The following is a 21,410-nucleotide window of genomic DNA, read 5'->3' as shown; positions in this document are numbered from 1 at the left end:
AGGATCACGTGCCCCCGGGCTCTGCAGAAGCCCAGCCCTGGGGGCTCTGGCCTGGGACCCAGCGCGTGGGAAACAGGATCAAGGAACCTATTTGTTCCTTGCCCCCGCCCCGGAGCGCCTGCACGGACAAAGAAGCTGCCCCGGGCCGCAGCGAGCTCCCCTTCTGCGGGAGGCGGCTGGGCACCGAGGCCAGCGAGGGTCGGAGGTCTGAGAGAGCTAGAGGGCCTGGGGCTGCCCCTTCCTGTTCCTAGAGAGGTTCCGTGTGAATACAGAAAGCGGATCCAAGGGACAGCCGGGCGGCTCAGCGGATAGTGCGCGGGCCTGGGCGCGGGAGGCAGGAGCCAGGTTCTAGCTGTGGGTCCACTAGACAAGTCCCGTAAGCCTGACTGTTTAGCCCTTCCTGCTCTTCTGTCTGAGAATCGAGGCTCTGAAAGGAAGGGTTCGAAGACCCCCCACGTAGAATGGGGAGGCCTCGGGGCTCTGTAGAAAGGAGCCAACTTCCTTTTTGAGAAACTTTAAGGGCAGAAGAGACCAGAGATGAGCAGCTTCTGAGAGGGCTTCGCCCAAGCCTGGGCAGCAGCCACTGCAGTGGTGTGTATGTGGTGGCAAAGAGAGAGGCTTTTCTGCTAGGGGGTGGGCCCTGACTATACCCAGCCAGGGAGGGACAGTGGAGTAGCCATCCACGCCTAACGGAGGGGGCAGCGAGCGGTGTGGGCAGTCCCTGACTTCCAAGAGAGGAGGAGGATTTCCTGGAAGAGGATGAATAATCACGAGGAGGACAAGGACAAGGATGGTGATGAAGACATTAGTGGTAGTCTCTCGGTGACGGAGAATGACAATATGAAGACAGCTAGCATTAAAATAGCACTTGAAGCACACATCATGGAGTATATATGATTTCATTTGATCTTTACAGCAACCCTGTGGATGAGTCTATTATCCCCATTTTGTAAAAGAGGAACCGAGGCTAAGGAAAGTGAAGGAACTTGGAGCCTGTAGGTATCAGAGGCAGGACTTCATCTCCCCTCTCCTTGAATCCAAGCCCAGCCCTCAGTGACACCCTGTACCACCCAAGGCTTCGGGTACCACCCAGCCATGAGCTCCCATGGCCGTCACCTGGAGGAGCAGGAAGGGCCTGGTCCTAGGGGCACAAACTCGAGATTTGGCCCCCTCCAGTTACTGTGAAATATTTGGATCTGTGCAGGTCCAGTGACAAAGGAGTTCTCTCTAGCATGTTATCAATGCTTGGGAATCAAGAAATGCTTCCCAGGAAGACAAGCCTTTATGGTAGTTTCTAGCTGTTGTTGGTCTTTTGTTTTCAAAGAAGACCCATGAGGTGGTGGATGATGTCTTGATTGGCTCATGAATTGGATTGAGGTGAGCCAGAGTTACACAAAGTCAGCAGCCTCACTTTCTGTCCAGAGCCCTCAAAGCCCAGGACAAAAGTCAAGATGATGTCCAGGATGCAGTGCCTGCTTGGTATCTTCTCCACCTTCCTGTTCTCAGGAGCCCATTCCCATGATTGGGGTGGATGTCCCTCTAACATACCAAAGGGTTTGAGGTCTGCAGGTTCCCCTCAGACTGGTCTGCTGCAAGCCCTCCCACCAGAGGTGCTAGTGTTCTCTGAACACCCCAGTACCCCAAGAGTGGAGTCTTGTATGGGGACCTAGGGTGATTGTAGAATCAATAAAATGGGGGAAGGAAAGGATTCTCCTTCATTTCCCTTCTGAGAACAGTCTAAATAACAGGACCCTGATGTGATTCTGAGAGAGAGAAAGGTGGGATTTGCTGGAGAGGGAGAATTATATTGATCCAGGAAGGAATCCCCAACATGTTTTGTTCCCATGAATGCTTGCTCATAAGAAACTTAGGGATCTTTCTGTGCACACACATCTTTATAGGTTCAGATACAAGCGATAGCCTGAGATTTCTCAGAGGAAACTGGAGGGTGAGGGTTAAGGAGGAGGAGAAGCACAAAGCAAGTGAAAACAAGAGAGATGATTTTAGAGACTCCAGGATTGAACCAGTCTATATCAAGCCAGAGCCTGGAGTTCTGGGCCTCAGATGAGGGAACCAGGCTTACTGAGCAAATGAATCAATGATTTGCCCCTTTTTCTCATCCACCCACTTTCCCAACAGGGAAAAAGAGCTAGAGGAAATCTCTGCCCTCTTCTACTTTGCCTAGCAGCAATTTTGTCTGGCCCCAGGATGCCACAAACAGATCTTTGTCTCAGACCTGCTGGAGCTGGACAGTCCAGACAAAAGAGGGTCTGATAACAGAGAAAGGACTGTTTGTTGAAGGAACCTGTAAATAGTAGTTAATAGCTCAAGAGCCATTAATAAAATCAAGAGGCTGAGGGCCTTTGCTGAACCATTTTCCCCAGAGATCTGGAGTGAAAGGAACCCAAAAGGCCATCTAGTTCATTCCCTTCTTTTTATAGAGGAAGACACTGAGGCCTGGAGAAGTCCACTGACTTACCAGAGACACTTAGGTGAATGTCTCGATTGGAACTCAGGTCCTGTGAAGCCAAATTCAGCACCCCAAGTTCCTAACTCTATCCCCTGAACCATCTCAGAAGTTTTATTTTTCCTATTGTTAATTTTTAAAATGTCTAACCAAATATTTTAGGCTTTTCCCTTTAATTCAGGTAGTGAGATTGAATTGTGTTGGCTTTGGAGTCTGGAAGACCTTGAGTTAAAATCTAATCTCAGATATTTAATAGCTGTGTGACCCTAGGGAAAGTCACTTTAACATCTAGTTGCCTCAGTTTCTTCATCTGTGACATGGCAATAATAATAATGCCTCCCTTACTGGAAGACTAGACAATATTTGTAAAGTCTTTGCTATATTAAATGGTAGCTATTGTTATTAATAAAATTAAATAAAAAGAAAACCCCTTTCTCTGAACAAGGTGTAAAACTCCCTAGAAAAGGTTAATTCCAGGTTAAGAAGGAAGAGATGAGTTAAGAAGCTAAGCCTCAAGGAGCCTGGGGCCCCTACCCTGACAACTTTCTGGTAAAGGAGGAAGTAGAATTCACTTTCTTTTCTGAGGACATTGGCAAGTCATGGCCAGGCATGCTTCTTCTTGCTCTGGGAGCAATTGGCAGATTCTGGTCTCCAACCTCCCAAATGTCCCATTGCCTCTGTGACCCTCTCCTACTATCCCTCTTCATGATATTCAAATCTTCCCATCCTATCTTCATGGGGTTTGATGAGAAGAATGGTTCTGGAGAACCCAGAGAATCTGGGTTCAAATCTTCTTTCTGATGCCATCTATAGCATTTGAGGTAAGTCACTCAAACTTCTTGGGCTGCCATTTCTTCATCTGTAACCTGAGAATTGGCTTTTGTCTTGCCCTTGGACTTTGGTGACTCTGGAAGAAGAGAGTGAGGCTACAGCTCTGCCTCTCAAGTCCAGTTCACTCAAAAGTCCAGCCCATTCTGTGATGCCATTGATCCTCTGAAAATCAAGGACAAACAATAGCAGCAACAACATGGAGCTTGGTACTAGACCTCTGAGGCTCCTTTCAGCTCCTGATACATTAGTGGGGAATCCATCTCCTTGTCTTTTGCCCATGCCCCTTCCTGCTGAGCATGGCCATATCTACCCACCCATCCCTAGTAGGTTTCTTTTTTCTTTTAAACCATTACCTTCTGTCTTTGTGCACTGGTTCTAAGGCAGAAGAGTGGTAAGGGCTAGGCAATGGGGGTGAAGTGGCTTGCCTAGGGACACACAGCTGGGAAGTATCTGAGGCCAAATTTGAACCCAGGACCTCTCACCTCCAGGCTTGGCTCTCCATCCCCTGAACTACCCAGCTGCCCCTCCCAGTATTTTTCTCTGTTGACTTCTCCCCCTTCCTTCAAGGCACTACTGTGCTACTTTCCAATCAGTCTAATAAACACTTATCAAGCACCAGTTTCTAAGAGCAAGGAAAGCCCTGTGCTCAGTGCTGAGGATACAAAGGCAAAATGAAAAGCTACCCTTTGTTCCCAGAGAGCTCATGTGGGGGGATGGAGGGAGATATTAGACTGCAAACTCCTTGAGGGCAGGCACTATCTTTTGTGTCTTTTTATACCTCCAGCACTTAGCTCAGGACCTGCCACATAATGAATGGAGGTGATTAATAAAGGTTGATTGGTGGAGATTGGTGAGATGGTGAACACTGACTACTCCAGGCACCGGAAAGGCTTTCTGTAGAAGGTGGCACATGAACAGAACCTCAAAAGAATCTAAGGATTCTAGAGTCAGGGGGGGAGTAAGAGTATAGGTAAGTATAAATCAGTTTTACTGATTTGTTTTCTCTTATTCTCTCTTTTTATTTATTTTTTGAGATGCAAAACAGTTAATTTTTATTATATTAATTTTGGAGGGAGTTTTAATTTTATTTAGTCAATTTAGAACATTATTCCTTGGTTACAATAATCACATTATTTCCCTCCCCTCCCCTACTTTTCCCATAGGTGACGTGCAATTTCATTGGGTATTACATGTGTCCTTGATCAGAACCTATTTCCATGCTGTTGATGTTTGTGCACTAGGATGTTCATTTACAGTCTACATCCCCAATTGTGTCCCCTGCGACCCATGTAATCAAGCAGTTGTTTTTCTTCTGTGTTTCCGCTCCCACAGTTCTTTCTCTGGATGTGGATTTCATTCTTTCTCATAAGTCCCTCAGAATTGTCCTGGATCGTTGCATTGCTGCTAGTAGAGAAGTCCATTATATTCAATTGTAGCACCATGTATCAGTCTCTGTGTACAATGTTCTCCTGATTCTGCTCCTCTCACTCTGCATCACAGTCTTTCCAGTCTCCATGGAATTCTTCCACTTCATTATTCCTTTGAGCACAATAGTATTCCATCACCAACATATACCACAATTTGTTCAGCCATTCCCCAATTGAAAGGCATCCCCTCATTTTCCAATTTTTGGCCACCACAAAGAGCACAGCTATCAATATTCTTGTACAAGTCTTTTTCCTTATTATCTCTTTGGGGTACAAACCCAGCAGTGCTATGGCTGGATCAAAGGGCAGACAGTCTTTTAGAGCCCTTTGGACATAGTTCCAAATTGCCCTCCAGAATGGTTGAATCAATTCACAACTCCACCAGCAATGCATTAATGTCCCCACTTTGCCACATCCCCTCCAGCATTCATTACTTTCCATAGCTGTCATGTTAGCCAATCTGCTAGGTGTGAGGTGATACCTCAGAGTTGTTTTGATTTGCATCACTCTGATTATAAGAGATTGAGAACATTTTTTTCATGTGTTTATTAATAGTTTTGAATTCTTTAACTAAAAATTGCCTATTCATGTCCCTTGCCCATTTATCAATTGGAGAATGGCTTGATTTTTTGTACAATTGGTTTAGCTCTTTATACATTTGAGTAATTAGACCTTTGTCAGAGGTTTTTGTAATGAAGATTGTTTCCCAGTTTGTTACTTCCCTTCTAATTTTGGGTATATTGGTTTTGTTTGTACAAAACCTTTTTAATTTGATGCAATCAAAATTATTTTACATTTTGTGATTTTTTCTAAGTCTTCCTTGGTTTTAAAATCTTTCCTTTCCCAAAGGTCTGACATGTATACTATTCTATGTTCACCTAATTTACTTATAGTTTCCTTCTTTATGTTCAAGTCATTCACCCATTCTGAGTTTATCTTGGTGCAGGGGGTGAGATGTTGATCCAAACCTAATCTTTCCCATACTGCCTTCCAATTTTCCAAGTGGTTTTTATTAAATAGTGGATTTTTGTCCCAAGAGCTGGGATCTTTGGGCTTATCATAGACTGTCTTGCTGAGGTCACTTACCCAAGGTAATTCCACTGATCCTCCTTTCTGTCAGTACCAAATTGTTTTGATTACCACTGCTTTATAGTATAGTTTGAGATCTGGGACTGCAAGGCCTCCTTCCTTCTCATTTTTTTTCATGATTTCCTTGGATATCCTTGGTCTTTTGTTCTTCTAAATGAACTTTGTTATGGTTTTTTCTAATTCAGTAAAAAAGCTTTTTGGTAGTTCAATGGGTATGGCACTAAATAAGTAAATAAGTTTGGGTAGAAGGGTCATTTTTTATACCAGGATTTATACCAGGAATGCAAGGATGGTTCAATATTAGGAAAACCATCCACATAATTGACCATATCAATAAACAAACCAGAAAAAATCACATGATTATCTCAATAGATGCAGAAAAAAGTCTTTGACAAAATACAATACCCATTCCTATTGAAAATATTAGAAAGTATAGGAATAGAAGGGTCTTTCCTAAAAATAATAAACAGTATATATCTAAAACCATCAGCAAGCATCATCTGCAATGGGGATAAACTAGAAGCCTTCCCAATAAGATCAGGAGTGAAACAAGGATGCCCATTATCACCTCTATTATTTAACATTGTACTTGAAACACTAGCAGTAGCAATTAGAGAGGAAAAAGAAATTGAAGGTATTAAAATAGGCAATGAGGAGACCAAGCTATCACTCTTTGCGGATGATATGATGGTTTACTTGAAGAATCCTAGAGAATCAACCAAAAAGCTAGTTGAAATAATCAACAACTTTAGCAAAGTTGCAGGATACAAAATAAACCCACATAAATCATCAGCATTTCTATATATCTCCAACCCATCTCAGCAGCAAGAATTAGAAAGAGAAATTCCAATCAAAATCACCCTAGACAATATAAAATACTTGGGAATCTATCTGCTGAGACAAACACAGGAACTATATGAACACAACTACAAAACACTTTCCACACAATTAAAATTAGATCTAAACAATTGGAAAAACATTAACTACTCATGGGTAGGATGAGCTAACATAATAAAAATGACCATCTTATTCTCTCTTTTTCAAAATTCTTTTTTAAATTTTAATAAGAGATAGAACTGTGGAAAGGCATATAGGCAGGGGTACAGAGTTTATTTTTATTTTTTAAATTTAAAGTTAAAGTTTAATTTATTTAAAAATTAAAAATTTAAACTTAATTTTTATTTAAAATTTAAATTTAAAAATAAAAGATTGCAATAAGATCTGTTTTTTTAAAAAAAGATGAAGGCAAGAGATGGAATGCCAAATTGGGTGAATAGCAAGCAGGTCAATTTGGAATATAGAGTGTGTAAAGGAGAGTTAGAAAATGTCTGGCAAAGAAGACTGGAGCCAGCTTGGGGAGATCTTTAGGTACCAAACTGAGGATTCTGTATTTTAGCTTGGAAGTGAGAGTGTAGGGAGCCGGCTACTCTGGATTCTTGAGCCAGATGTGAAGATGATTGTGGCACTTGTGTAGAGGATGGGTTGCAGAGAAGGGAAAATGGAAACTGGGAGTCCATTTAGGAAGCTGTCGCTATGGCCCCTGAGAAAAGTGATGAGCTCAGGCCCACACGGTAACCTTGTGAGTGGGGTGTGTGGAAACAGAATGGGCAAGAACTGTCGAGTCATTAGATGTGGTTGGTGAGGGAAAGGCAGGAGACAGCCGTGACTCTGAGGTCACCGATCCAGGGTCTCCAAAGATAGTGGTGATCTTAACATTAACAGAAATAGGGAAGTTTGGAGGAGGGGGGAGTTAGGGGAGAAGAATGAGCTTCAACTTGGATGGGACGAGTTTGAGATGCCAATGGGAATCCATTTGAAGATGATCAACAGTAAATTGGTGAAGCATGTTTGAGGAGCTCAAGAGAGAGAGATGAGAGATGAGAGATAGATGTGCTCAGATGAAGAATGAATGTTTCCACTTCCTCACTGGGTGACCCTGGGCAAGTCACTTCACCCGCATTGCCTAGCCCTTACCACTCTTTCTGCCTTGGAACCAATACATAGGATTGCTTCCAAGAGGGAAGATAAGGATGTAACAACAAAAAAAAAAGTAACAGGAGATCCAAGGGCAAAAAAAAAAAGGATGTTTCTTGAGACTGTCTCAAGTGAAATTTAACAAAGGTAGACTGAGGCACATTCTCTCTGAGTAAGATATCATTTTATTAACAGGGCGTGAACCTGTCAATAAGGGGCAGCTCGGTGGCTCAGCAAATTAAGATCCAGGATCAGAGATGGGAGGTCCTGGGTTCAAATATGGCTTCAGGCACTTCCTAGCTATGTGATCCTGGGCAAGTCACTTAACTCCCTTGCTCAGCCCTTACCACTCTTCTGCCTTAGAAGCAATACATAGTATTGATTGTAAGATGGAAGGTGAGGGTTTTTCAAACAAAAAAATCAGTCAATGACCCTGCCTCAGTTTCAAGTCTAAGACCCCAAGATGAAGGCTTAACTTAGTTTTATAAGATTAGAACAAAGAACAGCAGGATAGGTGACATCATGGGATTGAGGATAACATGACTAGTTATATAGCTGAGATGAGAAGAACAACATGATTGGTTGGAATTTGGGAATCAAGGGGTTAGCAAAACCCCTCTTCTTCCCTCCCGTGACTGAGAAGTAGTCATCGTTTGAACCCACCTGCAAGGTTAGTGGCCCAGAATTCTCTGGAGAGCAAACCAGGCATCCATGAAAGAGAGCTGGTTGTGTACCAGACCAGACCTCTGGTGTCCATCCACATCCCCCAAGGTGAGCGGAATTTCCTGAGGCAAGAATACAGGCGCGATTATCAGCACTGTTTCTAAACAACTCCTTAGAGGCTGGATTTCTCTCCTAAATTCAGAGACTGAGAACCATCACTCAGAGAGTTAAAGAACCACTTGACTTGGGCCCAAAGAAATTAACCATAAATAGGATCAATAGGAAAATGATACGGAATCAATGTAATCTCAAGATTCTGGGGCTTCTCCTTTTATTCCTAGCACCAGGCATAGTGATGGGCTGAGAGTAGGCACTTAATAAATGCCCGTTCTTGGATTGATTTTGTAGATCCTTGAACTATTTACATGCAGACACAATAAACCCTGAGCACTAGTGAGATGTCACCAAAAAGACCAATTGTAGAGGAAGACAGGAGCCAGCCCGGAGGACATCCTGGTCATGGGTCAGGACAGGACATGAAGACCCAGCCGAGGAGTGTCACACAGGTCAGAGAGGGGCAGAACGGAAACTGTGTCAGGGGAGGAGAAAGTACCCAGGAGGAGGGGTTGATCAGTACTGTCAAATGGTACCCAGAGGTCAAAAACAATGAGCACAGAGCCATTGGGAGATCATTGATGGCTTTGGAGAAAGCATTCTCAGTTGTGGTGAGGTCAGAAGTCAGTTTGCAAAGGATTCTAGAGTGGGAGGACTGGTCAGCTCAGTCTCCAACTTGGTCTTTGTCTATTTGTCTGTCTCTGTCTCTCTGTCCCCCTCTCTGATTTTGTCTTTGTCTCTCCCCGTCCCTTTCTTCTGCTGTTTCTGCCATTCCCCACTTTGTTTCTGTCTCTGTCCTCCTTTCCCAGCTCTCTTTCTGTCTCTCTCCCTCCTTGGTCTCTGTCTCTCATAGTGACAACCCATTGATTTTCACAGCTGACAAGAACAGTACACTTGCAATCCAAGTTTCCTAGTCTTTCTGGAGTTTGGGGGACCCAGAATGGGTGACCCCAGAGGGACGAGTTAGGAGCCTGGTGTTGGGGGCAATAGGGAGAAGGTGAGTGCGATTTGGAGAATCCTAGGAAGGAAATGGGTATGGCTACTGAATAAAGATGAATTTCCCAACAATGAGAACTGCCCCCAGGAGAATGGGCTGCCTCTAGTGGGTATAGTGTCTTTCCCAGAGATTTTCAGCCACAGGCTTGGTGACCACTGTGTAATTGGAAATCCGTTACCCTAAAAACTGCATTTCCCAGGAGCCCACTGACTTCCTGTCATTACATACTTCCTGTAGACAGGGATAAATTCAGTGGGTGTTCCTGATCTGGTCTCTTTGCTTCCTGCACCACCATGCTGGTGGTAAGCAGGGTTTTTGAACAGGGAGATTAGCCATGGGCCCGTGGTTTTATTTTGTATCCCTTTTATTCCTTTATTTCTAATAATCATGAATAATTATATTATTTGAGATTAATTTTAATTTTTATACCACTTAGGACACTGGGACTTAGAGTATGGCCCAAGGACCCCTAGGGCTCCTCAGTAACTTTATTCATAATGATAGTAAGATGGTTTAATTTCTAATATGGTAAATAGTGCTAAATATTACAAATAGACACGTTAGGGGAGTAGGTCGAGGGAGTATAAAGGGAACCTGGGACTAAAGAGTTTAAGAACCACTTAGAGGACTTAGAGTGCAGAGTAACGAAGAAGAGACTCATTCCCATTTGGATCCCTGCTAAGAGAGATGATCTCCAAAGTCACTTCTAGATCTGAGATTCTCTGGTTCTCCATGGCAGTCTCTTTCTAGCTCCAGATAGGCATCTATTGGGAGGTTAGTGCAGAAGTGTGTTATAGTGAGACTGGAATGTTTGTAGGATGCATCCTTGAGGGAATCCCATCAGCATAATGTTTCTTTCTCTCCTTTCTTGGTTAGAGACTGACTTGTCCTTAAGCTCTTTAGCAGCAGAACCCAAAGGTGACACTAAGGAAACAAATCTAGGGGCTCCTTTGAAAAAGACCTGGGGCTGACCTGAAAGGAACAAAATTGATAACATCTTCTAAAAGTTGGAGTGTGGAAGGGATTTAATTAATAACTTTAGGGAGAGGAGTGGTCTAAGGGCAGGTGAGATCAAGGTATGTTTATTGACAAATGGAAAGTAACCAGTAGTTAGGGAAAGGCAGAAGATTGGGAGGGGGAGGGTGGGATGTTGTTGGGAGGGGAAAGCTCCCGGAGAAAAGGCGAAGGAGTGGAATCAAGGGTAGAAGGAGAAGGATTTGATCCAAGACCAGAGCAGAAGAAGAGAGGATGGAGGATGAACTCTGTTGAAGTAGAGAGCAGGGAAGAAGAGGAAAGGTCTCTATTTTCTTAGTAAAATCCGAGGCCAGGTCTTCTGGAAGAAGTGGGAAGGGCAGCAGAGGAGGGATGAGTTCAGGACTCAATGGGCCAACTCTCATGCCTCATTAGCGACAGATGGTACAGTGGATAGAACATACTGGACCTGAAGTCAGATAAACTTGAGTTCAAATCCAGTCTCAGACACAACTAGTTGTGTGACTGGGCAAATCATTGTACAAAATGTCTTTATATGTGAGAAATAACTCACGAGAAGATACCTTAGGCACAGTGCTTGGTGCTCGATAAATATGCCTTCCCTTCCCTTGAGGAAGAATAAAAAGATAGTTGTGCACAGTCTGGTTGAGATCAGATAACATATATGTGGCTTCCTCATTCAGCAGGCAAGGAGTAGCCCAGGGCTGGGGTTTGGCAAGGCATGAGCAATGACAGGACAAGGGGCAAAGGCTAAGGAGCTGAGAACAACATATAATGGAACTGACTGAGGCACAAAGAGATAGGCAATAAGATTGTGGACAGAAGCAGTGAGTGTAGGTCAACCTGTGTATTGGAGTACTTGAGTAGGAGGGGGAGAAGCTGGAATGAACAGGAAGGCTAGCCTGGGGCTCCACTGCTCAGGAAAGGAAGGAGAATGACCGAAGGGCTGGCAGATGACCGAGGCCACGGCTGGAGTCTGCTGCTCTAGAAGGGGTTGAGTAGAGGAGTTGCTGGTGTGGCGGGGCGCCTGGCACAGGAGAGGGACAGTGAGAAGCAACAGTCCAACGTAAAGGTCTTTGGGTAATGCTAGAATGGGAATCCCATGGATGCCCCAGGTGGCAGTGACCTCACCTCCTCCAGTGTCCGATGGAGCTTTGCCGGCCTCTCTTTGGTCACGTATCTCCCAGTGTCCTTTATGGCAGTTATGTGTTCATCTTGCCTTTGCCCCATTAGATGGCTCCTTGAGAGCGAGGTGGAGCCCCGGTGCTGAGCACAGGGTCCGCCATATTTGATTCTTATAAAGCATTCACTAAAGTGAGTTGCAATGAATGAATGGTCAGCCTTTGTGTTTGCCTGAGGAATAACTAGCCCGGCGTCTCTGGGGAGTCAGTGATGGCCTTATCTGGGCAAATCATGGCCACTCTGGGCTTTCAGATTATCCTTCTCTGTAAAGCGAAGGGGTTGAACTTCCACACCAGTGGGGCATCTCTGGGGCGGCCTCCCCGGGATCCTTTCAGCTTCATAGTCTCTGGCCCAAGAGCCTGGAGCATCCTACAGGCCGAGGCCCCTCCTCACTCCCAGATTTTTGTGTCTCTGCGTGAAGGCTCTTTCCGGCTCCGACAGAAGCGAGACGACTCGTGTAGGATGCTTTGGAAGCCTTGAAGCTCTCTACGAATGCTGGCTCTTGGTATCCGTGTCTCTGCGGTGGTATGGCCTGCTTTTAGGGTCTTTCCAGCTCTATCATTCTGTGCTCTTGGGGCCTTTCCAGCGCCGCCATCCTGCGAGTTCTGTAAGAGGCCTTCCTGGGGAGTAAATGAGCTGCAGAGCTCGTTTCCCATCTCCATGGGTGATGGATGGGCTCCTGCCCCTGGGAGGTACTTGGGAAACCCATTTCAGATCAAAGGTCCCACGCATCTGCATATCTCCACATGCGTCCTTCCCCAGAGAGAATGAAGCTGCTCCCTTCCCTCATCAGAAAAATCCTGGATGTGTCTTCTTGGGAACTCGAGGTTGTCTGTGTCCCACGGGACCCCCGGAACTGCCTCCTTCACCTCCCCCTAGGGTGGCTGGGAGAGCCGCTGCACCTTCTCTGTTCGCATCACCCAATTCTTTCAGTCCCCAACAAGGCAGAGAGATGCCGAGAGCTTTATTTCAAATGGCCAGAAAGAAGATGGAAAATTGGAAAATATTTCATGACCAGCAAAGGTACGTCTGGTTCTGTGCCGCATCCTAGGATTACTGTATTCTCGCCCCCTTTCTGTCCATTTTTGGACTGGAGAGTGACCGGAGAGTTTTTTTAACCCTTACTTTCTTCCTTAGAATCAATGCTTTGTATTGGTTCCAAGACCGAAGAGTGGTCAGAGCTAGGCAATGGGGTTAAAGGGACTTGCCCAGGGTCACACATTCCTTCTTTGCTCCCTGTTTCCTCTAATACAACACAGAAACTCTTCAGTTTGCTATTTGTAGCCCTCCATCATCGGCCTTCCCCCCACCTGGTCCTTGTTTTTATTCACATTATTCTCCTTGATGCCCTGTTTTAGCCAAGTTGGCCCGCTAGCTGTTCTTGCACGCGCTGTCCATGTCCCACATCTCCCCTCTCTTTGCCAGATCCTAGGGCTCACCTTCAGCTCTTAAAACCTCCTGGGGCTCAGCTGTCCCTCCTTCCTTATGGGGGCCCTTCTCTAGCCTTCCCAGCAGTCCATGCTCATTCCCCCCTCAAAGGAGCGTGTAGGTACTTATCTGCGGAGGAGTTGGCTTTTCCTTTCCAGTAGAATGGGGTCTCCTTGGGGACGGGGACTGTTGTTCTTGTCCTTTATCCCTGCTCTTAATGCAGGGCCTGGAAATGGGAAGTATGTAATTAAGGCTGATTGGGTGGAATGGAATTGGGTGACTACACAGACACATTTTTACCATCCTATCATTTGATTCAATCCAGCTAACTCAATAAACATTTATGAAGAGCCTACTGTATACAAGGGGCATCTAGGGGGGCCAGATGATAGATTGCTGGGCCTGGGGGAAGGAAAACTTATCTTCCCAAGTTCAGATCTGGCTTCGGATACTTCCTCGCTGGGCGACCTTGGGGAAGTTACTTAACCCTGTTGGCCTCAGTTTCCTCATCTGTAAAATGAGCCCAAGAAGGGAATGTCAACCACTCTAGGATCTTTGCCAAGAAAACCCCAAAATAGGGTCATGAAGAGTCAGACAGGACGGAAAAATGCCTGGACCCACAAGAACACTTACTACAAGGCACCATGCTTGTTGCTACAGACACAAAGATAAAAATGAATTGTTTCCTGCGCTCCTGTGAGGATGTGACATGAGTACAAAGCAATGCCCAAGACATTGAAGGAGGGGGAGAGAAGGCTATGGAGGAGGGAGATCAGGAAAGATCTCTTGTGGGAAGGAGGCAGCCCCCGAGCTGGGCTTTCAAGGAAGCGGGACTTCCCCAAGGATGCTTTGCTATGTGTGCCCAGGACTATCCTAAAGACTGCAGAGATTTAAGAGAAGGAAGCCAGCGAGCTGGATGACATCCCGGGAGATTGTGTGGTGCACTCAGTGACCCCAAACGTCTCCTTGAAACCAAAAAGCATCTTTCTAACACAAATGTTCTTCCAGTGACGCTGGATAGCTGTGAATCATGGGAAACCGCAGTCTTGGAAGAGCCCAAATTGGGGGTCACTCAAAGGACAATGGAAAGCTGGGAGCTGAGGGACAGGGAAGAGAGGAGAGGAAATTGCCTGCAACATTGGAACAGGACTGGGGGGGGCATGGCAGGGGGATACAAAGGCGCTGAAGAGAAATTTCCTTTTAGTTGAACATTTTTGTCAAGAAAAGGCTCTGGGCCTGGGGACTGATATCTGAATTCCAAGAGACAGCATGACATCGTGAATGGGGACTGGCCTTAATGAGGGGCTGCCTGTTGATGGATTGCCTGATTGAATGGACAGTTATCTGGGTTTAATTCCAAAGAGCTTGGGTTTGAATGCCAGTTCTACTGGGTCTGCTGTGGGACTTTGGGCCAGTCTCTTAACCTCTGCTGGCCTTGGGCTCATTAGCAATGGAAGATGGTTGGGTTGGAAGAGTTCCCTTCTCACTGTTGACTTCCCTTACACAGTGCAGGCAGAACCTTAGCTTTTATTTCATTTTAGAGTTTACAAAGTCCTTTCCTTACCATTGTCCTACAATGCAGAGACTCTAAGTACTTTTGTCCTCATTTTGCAAGTGAAGAAAATGAGGCTTCCCACAGGAGGAGCTTTGGACTTGGGGTCCAAGTTTCCCACTATTACAACATTTCAGAGTTGGAAGTTTCCAGAAGTAATGCCAGCATCACTCTCCCTGTCCCCTTGGGTCCTCGACTTCCCAGTAGGGGAATGAGAAATGAATGGCAAATGGATGCAATGAATCTTGGCAGCAAGGAGGAGATATTGCACCAGATAGATGGTTACTGGGCTAGAGGGATGCGGGAATGTGGGATCTCTCTTGGAAAACAAGGATGGAAGTCTTCAAGGTCATGAATTTCATTCTCAAGTCTAGCACTACACATCAAGCCCTGAGTTTGGGGTTTTAGGCAACAATTGTAATTTTGTAATTACTGTAAATTGGGGGCAACAATAGCATTTACTTGTTTGAGGTAGCTAGGTGGCATGGGGGAGAGGGCAATGTGCCCGGAGTCAGGAATCTCTGAGTTCCAATATGACCTCAGATACTTATTAGCTGCGTGATACTAGGCAGGACTTAGCCTCTTGTGTCTCATTTTCCTCATCTGTAAAATGGTGATAAATTAGTAGCACTTACCTCCAGGATAGTTGTGAAGATCAAAAGAAATGATATTTATAAAGTGCTTGGCACAGAGTCTGGCACAAAGTAGGTGCTTAATAAATGCTCCTTCCTTCCTCCCTCCCTCCCTCTGTCCCTCCCTCCCTCTGTCCCTCCCTCCCTCCGCCCCTCCCTCCTTCCCTCCCTCCCTCCCTCCCTCCCTCCCTTCCTTCCTTCCTTCCTTCCTTCCTTCCTTCCTTCCTTCCTTCCTTCCTTCCTTCCTTCCTTCCTTCCTTCCTTCCTTCCTTCCTTCCTTCCTTCCTTCCTTCCTTCCTTCCTTCCTTCCTTCCTTCCTTCCTTCCTTCCTTCCTTCCTTCCCTCCCTCCTTCCCTCCTTCCCTCCCTCCTTCCCTCCTTCCTTCCATCCTTCCTTCCCTCCTTCCCTCCTTCCTTCCCTCCTTCCCTCCTTCCTTCCTTCCTTCCTTCCCTCCTTCCTTCCCTCCTTCCCTCCTTCCTTCCTTCCTTCCTTCCTTCCTTCCTTCCTTCCTTCCTTCCTTCCTTCCTTCCTTCCTTCCTTCCTTCCTTCCTTCCTTCCTTCCTTCCTTCCTTCCTTCCTTCCTTCCTTCCTTCCTTCCTTCCTTCCCTCCCTCCCTCCCTCCCTCCCTTCTGTCTTCACAGAATTACCAAGAGCCTCAAATGATATAATTCCATTTGCAAACATCTCCCTTTTTATGGGATAGGTGGTAGATTCTGGGTGTGACATGCCATATGCTTGCCAGATGAGATAATAGGTCACTGGTTTGCTTAAGTTTTTAACTATCCCTTATTACAAGTGTAAACTTTTGTTTCAATAATTAGCTCACTAGCTGAAGAGCAATATAATAGTCTATAATGTCTACTTGGTTCCTTCTTTGGCTTTGGGAAGTTTATTTTATTTTAAGTTTCTAGGGACTTTCTTTTAAACCATAAAATTTTAGTTCAATCACAATTGCTCTGAGCTCCCAGTTAGGAAAATTCCTAACATCTCAGCAGTGGTTGGGTTTTCTCCCCAACTTTATGTTTATATCTGTCTCTGGTTAACCCATAGCCTCTTTGTGGTTGAGGCAAAATTCTATTTACCAAGAACATTTGGAAACAAAACAGAGATGACATAGTGTCAATGGAGAAACAGAATTAGGAAGGGGAAGTTGGGGAAATAAACTGATCTTATTTTTTTGGGGGGGGATTTCTCTTAGGTTGGTTCTTCTGCTGTGAGATGCTGCTAAGGCTGATGACTTCATGATATCCTTTCCTTGCTACAGCTCATTTCTCCTTTGTTCCAGAAAGGGGTGCTGATAGTGCCATATTTCCTTCACCCTCTCAAATCGAGACCTTTTAGACTTTTGCCCTCTGGTTCTAAGATAGTTGCATCCTCCGCACTTTTCAGATGAACTCTGTAGGGCATGAACCAGTCTCTCTCAAAATGACTTTGATTCAAGTGATGATATACAGGTCCTGTTCACAGTGGATTCTGATTCTTTGAGTCAACCAAAAACTGACTTTACCTAAGGAAAGGATCAATGGCAGAAGATGCAAGGCAGTAGAAAAATGGGAACAGAAAATGTCAGGAAATAACTGACATAAAAACAAAAGGCATTAATAAAACTAAAAAATAAGTAAAAGAAGTATGTGGGACTCATCCACAACCCTCTCCCAAACCTCCTACAATGTTTTGTTATTTAATGTTTATTATTATTTTTATTAGTAATATTATTTTTATACCTTTATAACTTCTATTTTATGGACCACCAAATATTATTATTTATTATTATTTTATTAAGAATATAGCTCTTTTGAGGAGCATGTAAGCATAGGGTTAGCTGTTCCATGAGGTAGCTAGTGTAGTGGATACTTTAAAAATTAAATTTAGTCTCTAGTAATAAAAGTATTATATTTTATGAGGTTTATTAAGGATTATTAGAAATCAAGGATACAAAATAATAAACCATGTACCTAGGGCTGATTAGCCCATTCAAAGCTTACTTACTACATCTTGCAAATGGCCAAGCAGAGAGAGTATGAGCATAACAGAGCATAGAAGAGGGCCAGGTAGGTGTTGCTACCAGTTTAAATACTAATTGTGATCTTGCCCAGGTGGAGATTCAGGTGAGATTATAGGGAATTCTGGGAAGTACCAAGGACTTCTGGGGATTGAAGTCTAGGGTTCAAATCTCCATTTTACAATACAATGCTGTCACTGGATTCAGGAAGACCTGAATTCAAATTCTTGCTCATATTAGTTTTGTAATCCTGGGAAAGTAATTTAATCTTTTCAGTCTCCATTTCCTCAACTGTAAAATGAGGACAATAATAGAAATCTCCCTTCTAGAATTGTCCTAAAGTATCTAAATTCCCCCCTTAAATATTTCAGATTCCATATTTTTCCCCTTGATATATTTTTTAAACCCTCACTTTCTATCTTGGAATGAATATTGTATATTGGTTTCAAGGCAGAAGAGAGGTAAGGGCTAGGCAATGGGGGTTAAGTGACTTGCCCAGGGTCACACAGCTGGGAAGTATCCAAGGCCAGATTTGAACCCAGGACCTCCCATCTCTGGGCCTGGCTCTCAATCCACTCAGCTACCCAGCTACCCTCCCCCCCTTGATATTTTTCTATCTAGTCTAAATTGCTTAATTTATAAGTGCAGAATTTTAGGTCAGGCCAGTTAAGCAATTTGTTTAAGGTCACCCAGCTGAGCCATATCTGGGCCAGGATTCTAATCCAAGTCCATTTATTGATCTTAAGGTCAAAGTTCTCAGGATAATCTATTTTTATCTGGAAGGAACCTTAAAAGACATCTTTTCTATCTCCTTCATTTTACAGATGGGAACTGAGCTCATCTGAAAGAATGACTAGGATTTGAATCCAGGATCCAGGATCTGAAACCCCATATCTGATGCTCTTTCTATCCCCAATTCCTGTTTCTAGGGCTAAGGGCCTATCAGAAGTCAGGTGGGTGTGTGGGGGCAGCTGGATGACTCAATGGATGGAGAGCCAGTGTCTATTTTTAGTTAAACAAATCAAGAACTTAAGGTATCCCTACTGGACACTAAGAGAGTTCACAAGTCACTTACTAGAGTAAGCTCACACCTCTAAAGGTCACTGCCCAGCTTGGGCGGTGCTAGGCAAATTGAAGGACTTTGATTGGTTCCCGTAAAGTGGGGGAGTGACAGGAAGTGACTTCAAAAAACTGTGTTAAAGGCCACCTTGAGGATTCAGTGATGCTCTCTGCGTTGGTGAGCCAGCCTGGAGGAGGAGATTCTTTCCCTGGATCCTGCCTTGGCTTGCGTGGTGAGTGGAGTGATTCCTTCCTTGTTTTTTTGGTGAGGAGACCCTCTCTGCTTGTTGGCACTTTGGGGGAACCCTCCCTTCAGCGTGAGTTCAGGTGATATCCTTAGTGGTCTTAGCCTTGTGTGCACTGAAGGTTCTTGGTGTCTCCTGGCTCTTCAGATTTGGGCTTCCTAATTAGGACTTTGGATTCTGGTGAGATTGGCTTTTGGAGAGACATTAGGATTAAACTTAGGGTATTTGTAGCTAGGCAGTACTTTGTCTATTTTCATTTTTCCACATACACTCTTTCCACCTCTTTGTAAATAAAGCAGCTAAAAGTCACTTTGAATTGAGTTGTAACACGTTTAAATTGACGACCATAATATTACTTTAGAATTCTCATATTTAGCATAAAACCAAATTTAAATTCTTACACTAGAAGGGAGATCCTGGGTTCAAATATGAGACACTTACTAGCAGGGAGACCCTGGGCAAGTCAGTTAACTCCATTCCTAGCCTTCACGGCTTTCCTGCCTTAAAACCAATATACAGTATTCTAAGACAGAAGGTAAAGATTTAAAAAAAGAGAGGCTGGTGGGGCCTTATGACTGGGCCATGCTGGGGAAGGTCCTTGGGCCACGAGGAGTACCATAACTACTCTGTGGGAGCAGATGCTTTGGGAGGGATTAGGAAGAAGCCTGGCAGCAAGCATCAGCATCATTAAGGGACCTGTCTGACGTTTTGACAAATCACCTCCCCCCAGGCTGGGCGCTCAGCCTGTGGGCACACAGGTGGGTGAGGAGGGCGGCCCCAGAAAGGGCATTTTGGCTTTAATTGTGGTCATTAATCTGGTGCCAACAGCTGGCTCTTCCTGCCTGGACAGGAGCCGGGGTGGCAGGAGATGAGACAGAGCAGAGGTGATCTCCATCTTGATGGTTTTCTCCACAGAAAAGAAGCCTCCTGAATGCTGCTCAAGGTCTTCCTTCCACAGTCAAGGCTCTTTTCACCCTTTGGGAGGATTAGCGAAGGGGCCATGGACCACCACATGTCACAGCTGGAAGGGCAGAATGGCGGAGCTACAAGATGTCTCAGAGTTAGGTCTACCCCTATTTGAGCTGGAGACCCTCTACAACATCCCCCCAAAGAAGTCATCCAGACCCTCTCAGTACTTCCAGGGATGGGGGAGTAAGTACCTTTCAGGGTCCCCATTCCACTTTTTTTTTAAGCTTTACCTTCCATCTTGGAATCACTACTATGGATTGATTCCAAGGCAGAAGAGCAGTAAGGGCTAGGCAATAAGGGTTAAGTGACTTGCCCAGGGACACACAGCTAGGAAGTGTCTGAGGCCAGATTTGAACCCACGATCTCCTGTCTTCTAGGTCTGGCTCTCAATCATTGAGCCACCCAGCTGCCCTGTTTAAACCTCCCCCTACCCATTCCACTATGAAACAGCTGTAATTTTTAGAAATATTGTCAGCATAATGGGCCAATATCTACCTCCTTGTTAACTACCCAAATTCCCCCGTATCATTTCCTTATTCCTTCTAGAGAACAATTCCCTATAACAAAGAATCTTTATTTTTTAAAGAAAAAGAGGAAGAAAAAAGTTGGCAAAATTCCCCAAAATACACTGAAAAAAAATCTTATGACATCTGCCAGGTTCTATGCCCATGGACCTCTCTGCCATCTTTTCAGAGGAGTGGGGGGCAGGGAACCGTCTTTTCGTACTTCTTCTTGAAGCCAAAATTGCTTTTTAGAGTTACCCAACATTCATTTTCCAATTGTTTTGTGGTGGTTTCTTTCCATTTACATCCTTGTAATTGTGTGTGTGGATTGTTTTCTTGGCTCTGCTTACTTCACTCTCTTCCAGTGTATGGATTCCTTCTGCTTTTTTAAAGACAATTTATTGCCTCCCCACTCCCATAAGCCTTCTTCCAAAGGTTCTCTATTCCTTCCACCAGTAGAGCGCTTCTCCATCACTGTTTACCTTCTTGGTGGAAACTGAGCCCAGTACTCCAAATGTGGCTCCATCAGCAGGACCATCTCATCTTCCTTTCCAAATACTAGTTTTGGGGTTTCATTTTAAACCTTTACCTTCTGTCTTAGAATTGATACCAATTACTGATTCCAAGACAGAAGAACAGTAAGAGCAAGGCAACTGGGCTTAAGTGACTTGCCCAGGGTCACGTAGCTAAGAAAGCATCTGAGGTCAGATTTGAACCTAGGTCCTCCCAACTCCAGACCTGGTATTTTGTCCACTGTGTCACCTCGCTGCACCTCATCCCCCCAAACCAGCAACTGGTTCTGAGACTGTGTTAGCTTATTTTGCCAACCTCTCAAAAACTAGGCTTGCTCCTCAAGCTTCCATGGACACCCATTGTGGATACCTCTCCCACTGAGGAAGACCCAAGCCTTGATCAACTATCATGATAAGGTCCTGTGACTACCAAAAAAAAATCATTAGCTTCTCACACATCTTGAGCTGATGGGATCTGAGATGTGAAAGGTCATCCCATCTATCATTTGACCAATGAGGAAACCAAGCACAGAGACGTGCCCAGCCTAAGTCAGACTTTCTGACTCCAAAGATGGCGCCCAACCCATGACTACATGCTATCTTTTTTTTTTTCAAATCCTTATTTTCTGTCTTAGTAACAACACTATAAGAGCTAAGCAAACAGGGAATTTCCTTAAGGGTCATAAAACTTAACATCTCTTTAAGGGATTTTTCCAGGGTCACAAAGCTATGAAGTGTTTGGGATCAGATTTGAACCCAGATCCTTGACTG

General features: G+C 44.6%; 1 long non-coding RNA gene across 1 annotated transcript; it reads left to right on the top strand.

Moving 5' to 3' along the window:
- The first annotated feature begins 871 nt into the window (after positions 1-871).
- On the top strand, positions 872-17,009 carry LOC103103155 (uncharacterized). The gene is made up of 3 exons (XR_459865.3): positions 872-1,377; positions 4,083-4,268; positions 16,548-17,009. It is a non-coding gene; the product is annotated as an uncharacterized LOC103103155 (long non-coding RNA).
- The last annotated feature ends 4,401 nt before the right edge of the window (positions 17,010-21,410 follow it).

Source organism: Monodelphis domestica, chromosome 1 (genome assembly GCF_027887165.1).
Source record: "Monodelphis domestica isolate mMonDom1 chromosome 1, mMonDom1.pri, whole genome shotgun sequence".
Lineage (NCBI taxonomy): Eukaryota > Metazoa > Chordata > Mammalia > Didelphimorphia > Didelphidae > Monodelphis > Monodelphis domestica.
Note: the sequence above shows the minus strand (reverse complement) of the source record. Positions and strands in the feature narration are given on the sequence as shown.